The 20,149-nt window shown below is 36.2% G+C and overlaps 1 long non-coding RNA gene across 1 annotated transcript; it reads right to left on the minus strand.

Annotated features, from left to right (window-relative positions):
- Window positions 1-600: 600 nt before the first annotated feature.
- Window positions 601-2,851, minus strand: LOC149782673 (uncharacterized). The gene is made up of 2 exons (XR_016414612.1): window positions 2,681-2,851; window positions 601-1,006 (listed from the first exon to the last, which is right to left on the minus strand). It is a non-coding gene; the product is annotated as an uncharacterized LOC149782673 (long non-coding RNA).
- Between the last annotated feature and the right edge of the window lie 17,298 nt (window positions 2,852-20,149).

A 20,149-nucleotide genomic window follows, 5' to 3' on the forward strand; every position in this document is an offset into this window, starting at 1 on the left:
CACGATGTATGCTAACATATCCCCATGATGTTTCACCAATAGCGCAAGAACGGCTCAGAGAAATTCTTTACCTGTCACCGCCTGCAGAAACCGCGATCATTTCAGCGATAAATTTGACAGATACGTTTGAGTGTGTCTTCGACACTTGTTGAATCTTTAGAAGACAAAAGCTCCGCTTCATAGTATACCATGGTGACATCTACTACGGTTAGTACATATTTGTTGTTACATGCATGTACAACATCACATGGGAGAAACAATAGATCAGCCTCGTTAACTCAGTCATATATTTTCAAACTACAACAGGCAATTTGACTTGGCGCGACAATGTAGATCTGACACAGCACTTGTGTGTTCCTGTTTTTAATCCTTTAAAGACTGCTTTGGAAGAACCAGTTGGGCTAATTTGCATATGCAAAGTGGAACACCCCATTTTATTTGAAGTTATAGGTAAGTCAAATAGATTAGTGTCGAAGGACAAGTTAGTACGTGTAATAAGCTTGAACGGGAATGTTTGAGTCATTTCTATTAAAAAGTATTGCCAGTTTGTATTAAGCGTTTCTCTCTCATTTTAATCTACATAGAAAACACAAAACACGGTTATTACGTTAGTCGCAATAGCATACAAGTGTGATTCATTTTTAACGCAAAAAGTTGAAATACATTTGTGATTCAGGAAATGGTGCACCATCCGCAAAGTGAGCAGCAGTATCCAGCAAAACTAGATTTCAGAACTCCTGAACGGAGTTTGTCATTGTAAGGGGCAACACACTGCAAACACCATACTGATGTCATTCGTTCTGGTCCCTACTACATTCGTTGTCACAGCTACACCATCGAACATGTTAGCACTCCCTTACATCAATGGAGATGCAGAAACATGTTTTTCTATGTTAAGAAAACGGTTCAACAAGGTCTTCGACGAAATGTGATGATGAATACAAAATGACACTTGCAATACCATCAGCCAACATCCTCAGCACCCCATCCCACCTCCTTCCCCGAACTATTGAGAACAGAAAAGACAAAATGTAATTAAGAAAATACTTCATTGTCAAATGGCTTTTTAACGACAAGGCACTGGTATAATTTGTATTTATGTAACGTACATCTGCTTGTGATCATGCGAGTGTTGACACACGTATGTGGTGATGGTATTTGAAAATGCTAAATCTACCAGCTATATTTTGTATGTGGGAGGTATTAAATGCTTCAAAGAAAATATGTTTTCTTTTTTATTTTTGTCAGCAAATTTGAATTTCCAGTAATTCTGTATAAGCTTATACGAAAAGAGAATCATATTCTCAATTAGACGATGTCGCTGTGTGATCAATATTATTCAACATTCCAGAATCCACTGAGGGTTAGACTAATTGTGAATATTAATGTAGCTTTAAAAGTGTACTAGATAATTTGCCAAAAATACAACACTACAGCGTTAAGAAAAACTGTGCTTTAGAATGAATTTGAGTCTGATATAAAAACCCGATGTTCGTAACTATTCAGTATTGTCCTAGTGGCGCTAACATCAACAATATGGAAAGAGGGGTCTTCATTCTTCATGTTGTCAAAATCCATAAAAGACAAGGAATGTGTCTTTACTTTCATTTGCCAATAGCAGAGTAACTCAAATTTTTGCTAGGGCAATCGGTATATCGATAGGAAAAAATGATCGCCAACTTACATTCTACCTATCAAACGAGTTATTGATACGCTGTCTTGAGAAAATCAGTCTTGTAGTATAAAGAAAAACTGGTATACCAGTAAAAATTACCAGGGTATGAGGAAATTATAAGCAAGTTCATTTTACGGGTTTAATAAAATATGAGCCGATTTAAGCCTTCAACCCACGTGGATTTTTTGGGCAACAGATCAATCGGATTATTTTAATATTGTCTCATAACTGACAGAAAATCATGAATTGCAATTTAAAAAATAAAAAACAATATCTCAAGTAGAACGCTATAAAAGCAATCGCGCAAGAAATTATGCCCCCTCCCTATCCCTTTGCGAGGGTTGCTTGGGTGGTTGCTACGCCATTGTCCACGAATTATTATTATTATTATTAGTAGAAGTAGTAGTATTTATATTTTTATTAATATTATTATTATAAGAATGATACGTAAATGAAAAATAAATAATTTCAGTTCTTTAAGAGACTGACAGATAATTAGTAGACAACGTGGACATACCTGTTTCAACCAACCGGATATTCGATATGAGCAATAAATAGCAAATCATGGGATAACCAAATAATGTTCATGTCTAAATATAACTTTTAGATATCAGGGACTAGTCTTGTAAATCAGACTATCAATGGACGAAGTGCATTATTTTGTATTAACCAATGATAAAGCATTATTCTACTTAGCACGTTGCATTTGAAGATTAGGCGACTACGATATTGACCCTGTCCAACGGAAACGTTGGATAACGTACTGGCAGTCCATAAAGGTGCGATAGCGATTCAGATTTACATGGGCTTTAAGGGTCGACTCTCCCAGCTAAACATTGGTGTCAAAGCTATTATGCTACGCGAAGTGTAGCCTGATATATAACAGACGATTCCTAAATAGGTTGCAGGAGAAATGGGAGTAGTGTCCTCCCTTTGCTTATTGTATAGAGTATAGGAAGCATCATTACAAGTCGCTGTTCTGAGGTGCTTTTCAAAAGAACTTACCTCAAACCTGTGTACTCATGACGTTATACCACTTTCGAGAAACACACATCATCTCTCATAACACTGAATTCCACATTGACTATTTCAGATATCACTTCCTTCTCCAAATTCAGTTTCTCGATGTCATGTCTTGAAATCTGTTTATGGCCTAATGTTATAAGGTATCGCAATATTGGCAGGAAGCCATTGGCTACAGTGAACAAAATTGCTAAGAACCGTTTTTAAACCTGCAGAAAAAATCGCACGTGTACTATCTAGTTATCTAGTAATGAAGTCAAAAGCAGTATAATTTTTCTTGGGTTTGTTTTGTATTTTAAGTTTAGTAATGAAGATTAACACTATATTTTACAGGCAATGTACAACTGGCAAAACATCGTTTTTGCAAACATTTTAAGCAGCTGAAAGAAATAGACTGGAAAATGTATCTATTATGATATAAACATATGAAAATGATACATTTTAAATTAGTAATTCTCTTTACAAGTAAGAATCACTGTTGTTTTATTTTCTTCTTCATCATCTTGTTTCGTTTTATTTTGGTTTATGTGGGTTTTTATTTTCATACCTATTTATGTTGCACTAACAAAGAACACACCAAACATCGTACATATAAAACTCCATGAAACTAATATTTGCTAAGCATGGACATAAGAAAAATATCGGTACCTACTTCGAATAAGCCATACCAAGTATATAGCTCCTATCTTATTCTGTACATTATAGTTCAGATTATATGTTTACATTGGTGACTGTTTCTACGGAGTTAGCGATTAAACGTAGTTATTCAATCCTCTCTACAATGCGCTGTTATTGTTTTCATGTTTAATGACAATAGCATGAGATACAAGACAATGAGGCACGGTAGAAGGTTTTGTCAATGTCTTTAATGGTGCATTTTGTGGACATATTTTGTTTCTTTCGATTCATTCCCTTCCTTTATTATCACATTCGGAAAATAACAATGAACATAAACGTTTTGTTTTATATATGCATTGCCTCTCACAGAATACATCAAAGTAAAAAAAGGTTTGTTAAAAATGATTTGCCAGAATATAAGGAAAATTCAGATTCAAATTTATTCAAGATACGACTTCTTATCATTGTCAGTGGCATGTTACTTGGGAACGGCGCTTCTTAACCGTATAGATTATGCATATTCCAACAATGTAACTTGCAAAGTGGCGGTTTATTGTGGGGTAGGGGGGTACAAATAGGATGGCAAGATCTTTTTTCTCCGACGAAACTGTCCATATAAAGATATTTAATCGTTCGCATATACATACATACACACACACACACACACACACACATATATATATATATATATATATATATATATATATATATATATATATATATATATATATATATATATATATATATATATATATATATATATATACACAAATAGTCTCAGGACTTTAAACCTTTTGGAGCCCCTTCCTCTTCCTCAAAATAGTCCAGATTGCCTTCCAAGAACATACCAACTTTCAGTTTACTGATTTGTTCACAATTAAGCTATTGTGAAGAAAGTTAATCAACATCTGATAGAATTAAAATATCAGCTACTACAAAGTTATAAAGCGAAACTGAGACTGTGACGATAAATATTAAAATGTTGAACTATGACCTTTGCCTCGAAGATGAGACAACGAATGCATAAAGCGACACACGCGAAATTATAGTGAGGGTATAGTTATTTGAGATATCATCCATTGATCTCCAAAGAAAATGTGATAGATGGATAGAAACGACATGTGACTCTGTCCCACCGCTTTTGTAACAAAGAATAAATAAGGTGAAAGTGAACGATTAAAGCGAAAATGGCCACAGATGTCTACAATTCTTGAAGAACAACTGCTGCCCACTCGTATGTCGAATACTATCGATATCTATTGATTTTGTGACACTTGTTTTACAATATATTCGAAAGGATTTGGAAAAGTAAAGTACGAGTGCTATATAAAGATACACTATTTGCATAAATAATACATGACTTCGACAGTGAAAGCCGTTAACTCTAATAATCAAAGTGTTGGCGGGGTAGAAAGAGTCGGTCATCTTGGACGTAACATAAAATTTCAATAAATTGTTTACTTGAGCAAAAGTATTAAAACGACTTGTCTGAAACGATTCTTGTGCTCTCTGGTGACATCTGGTAGTTCGAGTCTTGGCTTGATCAACTTGAGTATGTGAGAAAACTTGCCAGTAGCTTCTTGTTTGCTAGAGGTTCTTCTTGGGTCTTCCCAGGTTCGTCTAATACCAGATACACTTTCCGCCATTTATAGCCTATCACGGATTATACTTTTTATTTTTCAAGTGACTATGTATGGACGTTTTAACATCTTTTTTCTGCTCATAATATAATACTTTTTAATATTAATTATGTATCACGGCTACCAAGACGATATACTTATTATGTGTGACTTTATGTTTTTTCTCGTGAATATCATAGTATAACATTCGTAGTATTGATATTGGAGTGGATATGAAGCGATCTGGCAATGTTTTAAATAAATGCTTTCCATTTTTTTAATTTAAGTCTTGGTATAAAATAGTACCATTTTATGACGCAGGAGAAAATTATACAACCAACTTTCCCTAATGATAGGTCATACCATATTGTATTTACGATAATATTTGCATATATGCACATTACTAAGTTATCCCAGTCAAGCTATGTTAGTAGTGAATAGGGATACCCTAGGGACAATGGGAATTAGCATTACAGACCCCCCCCCCCGGGACAATCTGGGGACTATGGAAATTTAACATGGAGAAAAATCGTGGGACACTCTAGGGACAAGGGGAATTAGCATTACATGGGAATAGAGTTTGGGACTGTCTAGGGACAAGGGGAAATTGAACATGGGGAATGGAGTTTGGGTCTGTCTAGGGACAAGGGGAATTGAACATGGGAATAGAGTGTGGGTCTGCCTAGGGACTAGGGGAATTTAACATATGGAAATTGAACATGGTGGGTCTGTATAGCGTCAAGGGGAATTGAACATGGTGGGATTGTCTAGGGACAATGATGGTAGAGGGTCAAACACAACAGAGACAGAGACATACATACACTAGTACAAGCGTGAGATTTATATATAAAGCATTACCAAGACCTGAAATCTTGCTGGGGTGTTCAAAAATTTGCATAATTGTAATGATGCTATAAATAGCTATAATCAAGGAAATGCTCAACGACAAAATGGATGTGACTAAAAGTAACGCTAAAATGACGAAATTGTTCCAGAATTTAAAGGAAAATAAACATATCCCCAAAAATTAAGTTACAACGGTTTAGAATAAAATGGATAAAATTAGTAACTACTTACAATATCAACTTGTGTGACGATCAAGGATAAACACCCATGTATCTATTTATAGCTATAATCAGCTAAAATTCCTATGAAATTCCACTATCTATTTATAGCTCCAACTTGTGGGTTATTCCTTTGGAAAATCCCATTATCTTTTTGTAGCTCAGCTTGAGTGACGTTCCTGTTTATGAACTCCAGTACATATGTATAGCTACAACCTGTGGAAATCCCCAAGTCCATATTTATAGTCTTAAAATTTCCAACGTCAGAGACGTCACTGTACTGAACACTAGGGGATAAGTGTCAACAGTGTTGCAAGTGGCTGACCTGAATACGCGCTACTGTAGGTAGGTAGGTAGAATGTATTTGATAGGGATAAAGGGAGTTTTATACGGACAAACAGAGACCAATAGACACACACACACACAAACACACAAACACACACACACACACTCACAACGTACGCGCGCAGACACACACACACACACAAACACACAAACACACACACACACAACGTACGCGCGCAGACATACACACACACACACATAGAAACACACAACGTACGCGCGCAGACATACTCACACACACACAAACACACACACACTATAAAATAGATAAAATTAGTAACTGCTTACAAAATCAACTTGTGTGACGATCGTCGATAAACATCCATGTATCTATTTATAGCTATAATCAGCTAAAATTCCTATGAAATCTCACTATCTATTTATACTACAACTTGTGGGTTATTCCTTTGGAAAATCCCACTATCTTTTTATAGCCTCAGCTTGAGTGACGTTCCTGTTTACGAACTCTAGTATATATGTATAGCTACAACCTGTGGAAATCCACAAGTCCATATTTATAGTCTCGAAATTTCCAGCGTCAGTGACGTCACTGTACTGAACACTAGGGGATAAATATCAACAGTGTTGCAAGTGGCTGACCTGAATACACGCTACTGCAGGTAGGTAGGTAGAGTGTATCTGATAGGGATAAAGTGAGTTTTATAGGGACAAACAGAGATCAATACACACACACCCACACAACGTACGCGCGCAGACATACGCACACACACACACACACACACACATACACACATACACACAGAGGGAAGAGGAAAAAACAAACCCCAAATATACTATCAACACAGAAGGGAGATAATGCAAACCCCAAATAAACTATCCACACAAACGTACGCGAACGCATACAAACCCCAAATATACTATCAACACAGAAGGGAGATGATACAAACCCCAAATAAACTATCCACACAAACGTACGCGAACGCATACAAACCCCAAATATGCTATCCACACTCGGGAGGAAGAAGAAAAAAAACAACCAAATATACGATCTACACAACGTACGCGAACGCACACACACACACACACACACACACACAGGGAAGAGGAAAAAACAAACCCCAAATAAACTATCCACACAAACGTACGCACGCATACAAACCCCAAATATACTATCAACACAGAGTGAAGAAGAAAAAGTTTTTTGAAAGCACCTAAGCCCTCACCTGCAATGACCAACTCTGCCAAACACCTACACCCCACCCCACCCCCACTCCCAACACTACAAAACCCATTTAATCCGTTATTTTATGGCATCAGTGTGTGATTTAGGAAACATCAAGACACAAAATGATGGATGAATAGACTGACTATTGTTTACCGACTTGCATGCCTAAAGAGCGTGTGTGAAGGAAAACATCCTTCCATTTCAATTCTAACTAAAACATGATCCAGAGGGATAGAGAGAGGTGAAAGAGCACAATTTCATAAAGTGTGAGTAAAAAACAAAACACGCCATCCTTATTATACAATGTCAAGACCAAGAGACACTTACGTTTTCTTTCTGGTCTATTCTCTTTTAGAAGGTAGTATGAAATTTCACATCAGGGCCAACGCATCGGCTCACATTGTCAATTTTTCCATTTCCATGTCTTTACTGGCACAAGTTCTTCATCATCTTCAATTTCTTCTTCTTCTGAATCCCTCTTCTCTGTTTCGTCTTGTTTTTGTTTCTTCTCTTTTCTCGTAGGGTACTCTGAATTCCAGTGTCCTTTCTCCTGACAACGATATTAGGTATCTTGACTTTTGTCTCTCTTTCTTAGACGAAGCAGGTATTCTGGAGACAAATACCCATTCACCTTTGCAGATATAGCAAACTTCATTAGCACTTACACACTTTCGTTTGACTCTCATCAAATCAACGACCAAAAGAGTAAGTTTTGTTGCCACTTTCGCATGTGAATTATGCTTTCGTATGACTTTTAGCAAATATTTGACCAGCAGGTCGATCTGTGCTGACTCTTCCATCTTCTTGATCGTTTGAGAGCGGAATGAATACTCTGACGCTAAGACACTCTCCTTATATACAGAGACCTGCTGCGTATGAAACCTAGTCAAATGTAATTTTGCAATAAGATGAAACGATTTCATTGAGGAAGTAAAAGGCAATGATGTACCGTATCGCCTCACACAAAACCTGAAGTGTTAGTTCAAATCCGTGTCAGCGATTTCGAAGACGACATAACTGGGTTTTAATCAATGCTCTCAATTATGCCACAAAACCACGAGTCCTGATTCACGACAAAAGAAATTTCGTTCGGTCCATAAAAAATAGTATCACATCTGAGAAACGCAAAAACGAACTTCCAGAAAAATGAGAACGACGGCTTACACCTACAACGTAAATGTATGAGTTAAAGTAGTGCGTAAAACTTAGTCAAATTAAATTTTTATAGTCAAGACGAAACGATCTCTTTTCGAAGAAGAAAGCAGACACCAAACGACAATGGCGATCCGTGTCACACAACACTTTTCAAAATGTGTATTATCAGAGGTTTGTTTTAGCGATCTGCACGGTTAAATTAAATGTTGATGTATTTTGCAATAAGACGGACACAATTTCCATGGGATCGCCCATGGTACGATTGTTCGTGCATTAGTTTAATTTTTAAAAATATTTTGTTATATAAATCGCCTATAGGATAGACCCAGTAAAGCATGGCCATTCTCGTCACTGTCTGAATAGCTACTCAAGTCAATTCGAAGCGAACGCGGTAAGAAAATAAGTATAGCCAATGAAATGGCTTACAACGGGTGATGCATTGTTTTGTTCTAGGACTGTGTGGCATAATAATCCCTATGTTCTTGCGTTGTTACCATTACAGTGCAGACACTGAAATGTGAACTTACAAGCCCTCTTTGTGTGTGTATTGTACCATTTCCTCTTACCACATCAAAATACTGAGCGTCACAGTACTGGTTCGCGTTTTCAAGCTGACCATTTTTTTATATCTCACTTAAACATTTTGACATAAACACTCACATTCACATCGGTAGAGTCAGAACAGACGTGTTACAGTATTGAGGGGCATGTTATCTTTCTTTTTCAAACTAATAAATTTGGGGTTTGTATGAAGTAAAGAACCGAAAGTACAGTGAAACTCAAGGATGATGACCCAATCTGTTTGTCTATTGATGCGTGTATTTACTTAAGAAGAAATATGAACTCTAAAACACAAAGAGATACGGCAAGCATGATTAGATTAAACACAACGATGTTTTTCCTTCACGCCCGTGTAATTTAGAGTTTCAATCGTCTTTGAAGACAAACTTGGTCTCCTTTTGTAGGGCTTGAAATAATAAAAAAAGCTGAAAAATCTTAAGCACTTTGCTATAGATAATTTCATCAACAGACTAAACAATATAAATACCGTTACAACAATAGAAATCCTTAAATCTTCTATCAAAAAGAAATGCATGAAAAGATTAACGATAACTAACCAATGAAACCGAATTTAACAAAGGCAATGACATGTGAAGAAATGCCTCTCACTTTGGAAAGGTAGGCGAATGTACTCTGCCATGCACCATCAACTTGAAAAAAAAAATTATAAACAGAGAGAAACCTGAATTCAAAATTCAGTTGTTTTTTTTCTTCAAAATTATTTCGTTTCTTTTTTTCTTTTTTTTTTGGAACAAATCTAAGCACTAATATAGAGTGGAAAAGGGAAAATGCACATACAAGCTTTGCTATTTATGAAAAAATGAGGGGATATTCCTAACGTTCATAACCACCTATATATGCTTGGACTTGTCTGTGACTTATCCACAAAACAAGATGTACATATTTCTGGTCAAGCTGCAAGTGTGTGCGTGTTTTGGAAAATGGTAAAACTTGGATATACAATTTTCTCGTGACACTTATAAAATGAAGAGTCTGTGCAAGTGTCAAAAGCCAAAGTCATATAAGTTTTGTATTTTGTACGGCTTGTAAAGATTTCCACTTTAGGAAATGTGAAGTATCACAAGTTATTATCACAAACAGAAGTGGAACATAGGGGCTTGCAAGAAAGAAAATAACCCAGACAGTTGGTGTCATCAAGAGTGCTAGAGACGGTACACGAACTTGCTTGCTTGCTTACTTGAATTAAAGTGATTTTCGCTCTAATGGAGCATGTATCACTGGTTTAATAACGCACCGCGTGATTTTTAATTACTCCTGGGGAAGGAAAGAGAGCCTCATCCCCCAGGCTTTTATGTACTCACAGACTATTTTTAAATTTAGCCACTCAGGTGTAGGACTAACTAGTCCTTAACAACCTGACTGAAAGGCTTTAAACATGAGTGGGAATTGTCTCACCACACACTCATTTTTCTGTCCGAGCGTGGAAAAGGAGGAAAAAGGTGCTCAGCAAGACAGCCATGGATGTTAAGTACTCACCAAAACGCTAGCTAGCGTTCGCTTCGAATTGACTTGAGTAGCTATTCAGACAGTGACGAGAATGGCCATGCTTTACTGGGTCTATCCTATAGGCGATTTATATAATTGACTTGAGTAGCCGTCGTTCTCATTTTTCTGGAAGTTCGTTTTTGCGTTTCTCAGATGTGATACTATTTTTTATGGACCGAACGAAATTTCTTTTGTCGTGAATCAGGACTCGTGGTTTTGTGGCATAATTGGAGAGCATTGATTAAAGCCCAGTTATGTCGTCTTCGAAATCGCTGACACGGATTTGAACTAACACTTCAGGTTTTGTGTGAGGCGATACGGTACATCATTGCCTTTTACTTCCTCAATGAAATCGTTTCATCTTATTGCAAAATTACATTTGACTAGGTTTCATACGCAGCAGGTCTCTGTATATAAGGAGAGTGTCTTAGCGTCAGAGTATTCATTCCGCTCTCAAACGATCAAGAAGATGGAAGAGTCAGCACAGATCGACCTGCTGGTCAAATATTTGCTAAAAGTCATACGAAAGCATAATTCACATGCGAAAGTGGCAACAAAACTTACTCTTTTGGTCGTTGATTTGATGAGAGTCAAACGAAAGTGTGTAAGTGCTAATGAAGTTTGCTATATCTGCAAAGGTAAATGGGTATTTGTCTCCAGAATACCTGCTTCGTCTAAGAAAGAGAGACAAAAGTCAAGATACCTAATATCGTTGTCAGGAGAAAGGACACTGGAATTCAGAGTACCCTACGAGAAAAGAGAAGAAACAAAAACAAGACGAAACAGAGAAGAGGGATTCAGAAGAAGAAGAAATTGAAGATGATGAAGAACTTGTGCCAGTAAAGACATGGAAATGGAAAAATTGACAATGTGAGCCGATGCGTTGGCCCTGATGTGAAATTTCATACTACCTTCTAAAAGAGAATAGACCAGAAAGAAAACGTAAGTGTCTCTTGGTCTTGACATTGTATAATAAGGATGGCGTGTTTTGTTTTTTACTCACACTTTATGAAATTGTGCTCTTTCACCTCTCTCTATCCCTCTGGATCATGTTTTAGTTAGAACTGAAATGGAAGGATGTTTTCCTTCACACACACTCTTTAGGCATGCAAGTCGGTAAACAATAGTCAGTCTATTCATCCATCATTTTGTGTCTTGATGTTTCCTAAATCACACACTGATGCCATAAAATAACGGATTAAATGGGTTTTGTAGTGTTGGGAGTGGGGGTGGGGTGGGGTGTAGGTGTTTGGCAGAGTTGGTCATTGCAGGTGAGGGCTTAGGTGCTTTCAAAAAACTTTTTCTTCTTCACTCTGTGTTGATAGTATATTTGGGGTTTGTATGCGTTCGCGTACGTTTGTGTGGATAGTTTATTTGGGGTTTGTTTTCTCCTCTTCCCTGTGTGTGTGTGTGTGTGTGTGTGCGTTCGCGTACGTTGTGTAGATCGTATATTTGGTTGTTTTTTTTCTTCTTCCTCCCGAGTGTGGATAGCATATTTGGGGTTTGTATGCGTTCGCGTACGTTTGTGTGGATAGTTTATTTGGGGTTTGCATTATCTCCCTTCTGTGTTGATAGTATATTTGGGGTTTGTTTTTTTCCTCTTCCCTCTGTGTGTATGTGTGTGTGTGTGTGTGTGTGTGTGTGTGCGTATGTCTGCGCGCGTACGTTGTGTGGGTGTGTGTGTATTGATCTCTGTTTGTCCCTATAAAACTCACTTTATCCCTATCAGATACACTCTACCTACCTACCTGCAGTAGCGTGTATTCAGGTCAGCCACTTGCAACACTGTTGATATTTATCCCCTAGTGACGTCACTGACGCTGGAAATTTCGAGACTATAAATATGGACTTGTGGATTTCCACAGGTTGTAGCTATACATATATACTAGAGTTCGTAAACAGGAACGTCACTCAAGCTGAGGCTATAAAAAGATAGTGGGATTTTCCAAAGGAATAACCCACAAGTTGTAGTATAAATAGATAGTGAGATTTCATAGGAATTTTAGCTGATTATAGCTATAAATAGATACATGGATGTTTATCGACGATCGTCACACAAGTTGATTTTGTAAGCAGTTACTAATTTTATTTATTTTATAGTGTGTGTGTGTTTGTGTGTGTGTGAGTATGTCTGCGCGCGTACGTTGTGTGTTTCTGTGTGTGTGTGTGTGTGTGTATGTCTGCGCGCGTACGTTGTGTGTGTGTGTTTGTGTGTGTGTGTGTGTCTGCGCGCGTACGTTGTGTGTGTGTGTGTGTGTTTGTGTGTTTGTGTGTGTGTGTGTCTATTGGTCTCTGTTTGTCCGTATAAAACTCCCTTTATCCCTATCAAATACATTCTACCTACCTACCTACAGTAGCGCGTATTCAGGTCAGCCACTTGCAACACTGTTGACACTTATCCCCTAGTGTTCAGTACAGTGACGTCTCTGACGTTGGAAATTTTAAGACTATAAATATGGACTTGGGGATTTCCACAGGTTGTAGCTATACATATGTACTGGAGTTCATAAACAGGAACGTCACTCAAGCTGAGCTACAAAAAGATAATGGGATTTTCCAAAGGAATAACCCACAAGTTGGAGCTATAAATAGATAGTGGAATTTCATAGGAATTTTAGCTGATTATAGCTATAAATAGATACATGGGTGTTTATCCTTGATCGTCACACAAGTTGATATTGTAAGTAGTTACTAATTTTATCCATTTTATTCTAAACCGTTGTAACTTAATTTTTGGGGATATGTTTATTTTCCTTTAAATTCTGGAACAATTTCGTCATTTTAGCGTTACTTTTAGTCACATCCATTTTGTCGTTGAGCATTTCCTTGATTATAGCTATTTATAGCATCATTACAATTATGCAAATGTTTGAACACCCCAGCAAGATTTCAGGTCTTGGTAATGCTTTATATATAAATCTCACGCTTGTACTAGTGTATGTATGTCTCTGTCTCTGTTGTGTTTGACCCTCTACCATCATTGTCCCTAGACAATCCCACCATGTTCAATTCCCCTTGACGCTATACAGACCCACCATGTTCAATTTCCATATGTTAAATTCCCCTAGTCCCTAGACAGACCCACACTCTATTCCCATGTTCAATTCCCCTTGTCCCTAGACAGACCCAAACTCTATTCCCCATGTTCAATTTCCCCTTGTCCCTAGACAGTCCCAAACTCTATTCCCATGTAATGCTAATTCCCCTTGTCCCTAGAGTGTCCCACGATTTTTCTCCATGTTAAATTTCCATAGTCCCCAGATTGTCCCGGTGGTGTCTGTAATGCTAATTCCCATTGTCCCTAGGGTATCCCTATTCACTACTTATGTTGATACATCCAGGTCAGTTCATTATCAAAAACAACTTCTTAAACTACATATGTATTACAGCTTTTAGCTACAAATAAAAGTTCTTATCGTATAAATGACTGCATGTACTTGCAATTTCAAAACAGAACATTGACTTCTTTGAAACAACGTTTTTTGTGAAATTCAATACGGTTGTGGACCAGAGTTCATGAAGATTTGCTCTTAATTTCAGTGAGATTTTTTCCAAAAAAGGAGTTATCAGACACTTTGTTATTAGCTTCAATGAGACTTATAGAAAATATAATATAAATTTACAGAAAATATTAGTCATTTTGTTATTAGCTTTAGTGAGGTCTATAGAAAATATTATATAAATTTATAGAAAAAACTAGTCATTTTGTTGTTAGCTTTAATGAGATCTATATAAAATATTATATAAATTTATAGAAAATATCCGTCATTTTGTTATTCGCTTTAATGAGATCTGTAGAAAATACTATATAAATTTATAGAAAATATCAGGCATTTTTTGTTAGCTTTAATGAGAGCTATAGAAAATATTATATAAATTTATAGAAAATATTAGTCATTTTGTTATTAGCTTTAATGAGATCTATAGAAAATATTATATAAATTTATAGAAAATATTAGGCATTTTGTTATTAGGTTTAGTGGGATCTATAGAAAATATTATATAAAGTTATAGAAAATATATAAATTTATAGAAAATATTAGGCATTTTGTTATTAGGTTTAGTGGGATCTATAGAAAATATCATCAATTTATAGAAAATATTAGTCATTTTGTTATTAGCTTTAATGAGATCTATAGAAAATATTATATAAAGTTATAGAAAATATATAAATTTATAGAAAATATTAGGCATTTTGTTACTTGCTTTAGTGAGATTTTGAGTATTTTGTACATTTGTTGCCATTCCTTGACGATAGACTCCCATATGATCAGGGAGATATGAGATGTATTAAACTATAAGACACTATCTTATTAAATGCTCCCCAGTGACGAGATCAGCCATGTTTGTTTGATATGATACTGGGGGAAAAATTATCGGAAAGAGCCTATTCTCGTGCAAGATTTTGCCTTGACCAGGCTTTGCATGATTTCAGAATAAACTATAAATAAAAGACCACAGAAATATTTGGTTGCGAATCAGTAAGGCTTTATTTATCTTTGTGTGTACCGTCGTTTATTCGGGAAAAACGATTATTGTTAGTGGGATCGATCAGACTTAATAATCTGACGTACTGTAAAATCCTGACGTACTCCAAGATAAATATATCAACGTTCATTTGCATGTCTTATCATGTAACTATCAACTTCTGTCAACAGAGAAAGGGCTATATTTCTTAGTGGAAAGATTGGCAAAGACGAGCAATATACAAAGGTTGCGTGCATTAAAGGATAAAAAAAACCATGAACGGTAAAAGCACAGGGTTCAGTGTTTGCAGCGGACAAAACTACCACGGCACCAATATTTGAAACACTTTCCGGGTCTACAAGAGATGTCATTACGCCAGAATTTGTAGGACTGCCTTTAGTTTGTGAGCAATCAATTTGTGGACGCAAGTCTTGCAAAACCATGTTACTTTCTTTTAATTGTTTTCTTCCTGTTCAGATCTAGCATGTACGCTTGAAGCGAATACTTAATTATAAAACAGAGTGAATAACTAACAACATACGTCATGGAACTTAAGTGACACCATACAGCAGAGTTTATCCTGGGGGATTCATTATATCTAATAAGAGCGTTACTCCTATTTATAGATCCTTTTTCTAATTATTCCACTAGACTATTATTCTAAATTTAACGTGCCTTTTAAATGCGGACCATTGTTTTCTATATAGCTTAACAATGCTAAACGGAATCCTTTGATATTGCATAATAGTGTGGCAAACCTAGGGAAATTTAACTCATACAGATATAGTTTCAAATATGATTTCAAATTCTTCCCTACGAAGAGTAATTTTGGAACAATGTCCATATGTTTTAGTCTGTTAAAATGTATAGAGTCAAATTGTCCTTCATTTATCAAAACATTTTAAGTAATTTCGTTTAACGTTCAGCTAGCACGACACCTTAAAGGATCTATAGTCGTGTACGCGGTATTCTTCACCCCTGAATACGTACATATATTTAGGATAGTGTGACAATTATTGCCCTCTCTGTTGTGACCTTTTCATGTGAGAAGTACTTAGTCCTGGCTATGATTCATTAAAACTTCAATGAAAGTTGTATTTCGAGATTTGGCCATATCATATTCCAAAGTAGATCTACATAGTCAAATTGGCATGTAATGTTGAATGAGCTGTCCACTCGAAATAGAATGTAAGTCGGCTGTATCCTTTCAAAATAATGGAGGAAAGTACAGTATCATCAAAGGGCATCGTGCATGCAACCGACTTGTAAATAATAATGTGACACATGACAGAACTACAAAGATAAAGACGTGCCGTGTCCACTGGTGCAGTCATCTTTAATAGTAAGCAGGTGAAGTAAACCGAATCCGGCGATGAGATAGATGTTGATATTCCCAATCATTTAAAGAACAATCGTAGATTCCATTTTGAAAGTGATACGGTTTAATCTATATGGACATGAATTTTCCTCTCTAAATCAACTGCCTTTATTTTTTGTTGAGTTTACCGTCCCACAAACTAGTCTGCTACTTTGATTGACGTTTATAATGCTGAAATGGAACGTGCAATTATATCCGCGCAGAATATAGATGTATTATAATGGGCGATTTTAACATAGATATTTAGTATGATATTCATAAAAAGTGTGAGGGCATGATTCTCTCTCACAACCTTACCCACCTTGATAACAAGACAACAAAGTTAAGTCAGTCAAGATCTACTTTGATTGATCACATTTGCACTACTCACCCACAGCAAATATCTGAAACCGGTACAGGTCATTTCAATCCCAAAGCAATTAAACCCAAGACGATTCGGCCGGGATGTTTTGGACCAGTGCGTGAACCAGGACGGTTCGGCCCACATATGTTGAACGTTTTTGCCTGCTATATAATAATATACACAGTATATTTTATTTCGTATATTTTCAGTAATGTTGTTAACGAACAGTTATACATGTAAATCCAAAGCATTTGTAGCGCTTACAGTTATGTTGCATGCTAATTTATTCTAATTTTGATAAACGTTTTTTGTGCTATTACGACGCTATGGTTTTAAATTATGCGAAAAAGCGAAAACCAACACGTTTTATAACATTTAACAATTTTTTTATTTCTCTAGAATACATAGTAACAGTTTAAAAGGAACTTACATTGTTGTTAATTAAATCCCAAATAGTCCTAAAAGTTGTACCACAAGTCCAAACGTATCGAGTGTTCCGAATGAATTCCAGTCTTGAAAGTGTTGATGTGCTAGTACCCTTTGATATGAGATTGTATCAACAGTCGTGACCTATCACAATGATACAATCCAGAGTGTCCTTGAATGAATTCACACAATAATCCTAAAATCATGATTTTGTCCACAAATCAATGAGCATTTTGTAATTCCAATGAATAATTTAAATAAATAAATCCTTCAAATTACAAATGAACACAACTAAAAGACTGATTCCACTACAAAGATGTTAAGATCTGATTGACTAATTATTATACAAGCAACAGTGTATACCTCCCCACTTAACCTGAATTGCGATTTTTAAAAAAATGCAAATACTCAATCGTAATGGAAAATTACTCCAAACTGTTAACATGGTCAGGTCTCTAAATTTTAACTTTAGTAAATCAGCCTGCACAATACCAGGTAGACCATGAATTTCAAAGGTAAAAAGCAATGTTTTGCACAAAATGACGATGTATTTCTTTTAAATATTCCATCTTATTATTTTACATCATAACTATGTACTTCAAGCAAAATCAAGTGGATGTCAACCGTCCAGATCACTATAGTGTTATGCAAATGGTATCTAATGCAGCAAATGTATGTTAATATAATAACTATCGATAAACTTATTCCAAAATTACCTGTGTACAATGATATAACATTATCATTATTCAAGGTTGAGAGACACAGCTGAGAACGCCTACTTGTCTAAGTCATATTGAGTTTCCTGAATGAATTCCGGTATTGAATGTGTTGCTGTTTCAGCAGCCAATTGTGATATGTGTACACAGTCTTGACGTATCACAGTGATATTAAAAAAATCAGATTGTCCCTGAACAAATTCAAATAACCACAGAATGATTTAGTCCAAAAGTCAAATTAACACTTTATAAATCAAAACGAATAAATTAAATAAGTGCATCCTCTCAAAGTATAACTGAACCCAAGTAAAATCCTGATTCAAATAGACAGATGTTAAAATAGAAAAATTAACAATTCTCTTATAAAAACAACTTCTAAATAAAAATCTAAGACTCCATAAGAGAGCATGTATCTGGGTCATTTGCTCATGAAACATGTTCGCTTCCAAAACGTGTGTGTGTGTGTGTGTGTGTGTGTGTGTGATTTATATTTATGTCCTTAAACTCTTTATTGCTGCTAGTTATTTTGTATCCTTATACTACAGAGTAAAGATAAAGCATTGTAGAATGTTTTCCATTGCCCCTATTTATTGTCTGTGTGTTAAGGTCACGTATAGATCTATTTGTGTTAAGGTGCTGGTTAAATGTATTATTTCCCTTATAATATTCACATTCTGTGGTTGATTCTTGTCATATTTGGTTATTTTGGTTAAAAGCAGGGACAATATTTTCGCCATCTTTTTTTATCACGGTTTTAATACTGCATTAACGTTCAGAGACCCAAAGAAAACGTTTGAATAAACTAAGGTATATGACAAATATCCAAGGATAGAATTGATTTATGGCCTTGTCTTCTTGTATAAATATATTAAAGAGTAGAATTTAGATATGGTACTCGTGTAACAAGCTAATGTCAAGGAACAAATCTACACCAGTTCCAACTACTTTCTCTCCAGTCGACCTTCCGGACATGTTTGCAGATTTCTTCCGTGACAAATTACAAACCATTAAAGATGCGCTTGACACCACAATTTCGATTGACTCGTCGTCACCATACAGTTGGGATACAGAATTTGAGCGGGAACTATTAGCAGCATTTGAACCTGTCTCTATGGATTTCGTACGTACAATCCTGACGAAGAGTACACCAAAGTCATGTGAATTTGATCCAATTCCATCATCACTGCTGCTTGAGTGCTTGGATCCAGTATTGCCTTCACTAACTGATGTTATTAATACCTCTCTCTCGTCAGGGGAATTAACATCATTTTTCAAAACGGCCATTGTAAAGCCTCTGCTGAAGAAACCAACACTAGACCATAACGATTTAAAGAACTACCGCCCAGTTTTTAACCTCCGATTCATATCAAAAATCTTAGAAAAGTTTGTTCTATCCCAGCCTGCATCTCATCTGAATTTAAACAGTCTCTTTAGCAATGTACAATCTGCATATTGCCCTTGCCACAGTACTGAAACTACTCTTCTGAAAGTAGTTAATGACATTCTCTCTGAGTTGGATAGCAGAAAGATTACAGTCCTCACCATCCTTGATTTGTCTGCAGCATTTGACACAATAGACCATGATATATTAATTCACCATCTCCAGCATGTATTTGGCATTCATGATACAGCCTTACTGTGGTTCAAGTCCTACTTGGTCAACAGGACACAAATTGTATCTGCAAATGGAATACAATCCAGCCCAGTTGATCTATTTTGTGGTGTTCCACAGGGGTCTGTTCTTGGACCTGTTCTCTTCATTCTATACACTCAGTCGCTCTCAAGCGTCATAGATCATCATCCAATGTCGCAGCAATTGTACGCTGATGACACCCACATGTACAAATCTAGCCACCCAACTGAAGTTGATGCTACCATCCAAGGTGTAGAGAGGTACATTTCTGATGTGAAATCATGGATGACATGTAACAAGCTGCAGATGAATGATGATACAACTGAGACCATTCTGATCACAACACAAAGACTTTCTCATTCACATCCTTTACCTCAAACAATAAATATCAGCAACACCAACATTAAATTCAATAATCAGTACGAAACCTAGGT

The sequence above is a fragment of the Sinohyriopsis cumingii genome, chromosome 15, assembly GCF_028554795.1.
Source record: "Sinohyriopsis cumingii isolate HCF-2022 chromosome 15, ASM2855479v2, whole genome shotgun sequence".
In the NCBI taxonomy this organism is placed as follows: domain Eukaryota; kingdom Metazoa; phylum Mollusca; class Bivalvia; order Unionida; family Unionidae; genus Sinohyriopsis; species Sinohyriopsis cumingii.